Below are 1,049 nucleotides of genomic sequence, written 5' to 3' on the forward strand. Positions count from 1 at the left end.
AACAGCCTACCGATTGGGTCAACGCCAAATCACCTTTCAAATGTCAATAAAAACTGCTAAAATTTAGAGGTAGGGGAATTCAAAAACAAAACGGGAATACAATTAAACGGAAATTACAAAAATAACAAATAAATGAAAAGAGAGCAGACAGAAAGACAGGAGAGAAAAGAAAGAAATGAAAAGGGATAGGTATAGAACAGAAAAATGAAAGAAGGGAAAAAAATGTTTAATGCGACTGACATTGTAGTAAAACAAATTATGTCTGCATTGGATCATTGGTACAGCATGTAATGAAAACATTACGTGTGTTGAGTTAACCTGACAGATAGTACCGAAAGGAAATCTATAATATACATCTTGTCAGGTCATTTCGTTCTACTAGAACTGAATAACGGACCAGAGTTCTTTTCAACCTTTCAATTTGTAATCAGATATACTTTGTACCATAATATAAGCAATGATGCTTTGTTTGGCAAGAAGCAGTGTTCTCGTCCTGTCGAGATTGCAACGTGATTTCAGCGCCTGGTTGAAGTCATTTCTTCTCACACTATTTATACCTTTAGGAACAGTATATGCATAACAATAATCCATTATATCATAAAATATAATTTCTTGCTTTTTAAGGTTATCTCTACACATTTTCTATAGAAATTATAGTCGGGAATGGTTTGTTACGAAATTTCGTATCCGAATACGTTAAAGTAAACAATGCGACACAAAACGTCGTAACAAATCAGTGCTGGCTACAATGTCTATTGAAAATCTGTAGAGATAACCTCGAAAATGATTTAATAGCACTGCTAACACGGTAGGACACGGAAATGACTTATAAAGCGTTTAATATACTTCGTAGTTAGTATATTACGGTTGCATAGCAAAACACAGTGTCCCTACAAGTAGTTAATAAGTCCTTGTACCAACCTAGAAAGAACCTCAGTTATCAGGAAGTCCATCTTCGGTTAATTTTGCATGAAAACCACAGGTCCCCTAACCATCTACCCTCTCTCTCTCTCTCTCTCTCTCTCTCTCTCTCTCTCTCTCTCTCTCTC

The sequence above is a fragment of the Octopus bimaculoides genome, chromosome 1, assembly GCF_001194135.2.
Source record: "Octopus bimaculoides isolate UCB-OBI-ISO-001 chromosome 1, ASM119413v2, whole genome shotgun sequence".
In the NCBI taxonomy this organism is placed as follows: domain Eukaryota; kingdom Metazoa; phylum Mollusca; class Cephalopoda; order Octopoda; family Octopodidae; genus Octopus; species Octopus bimaculoides.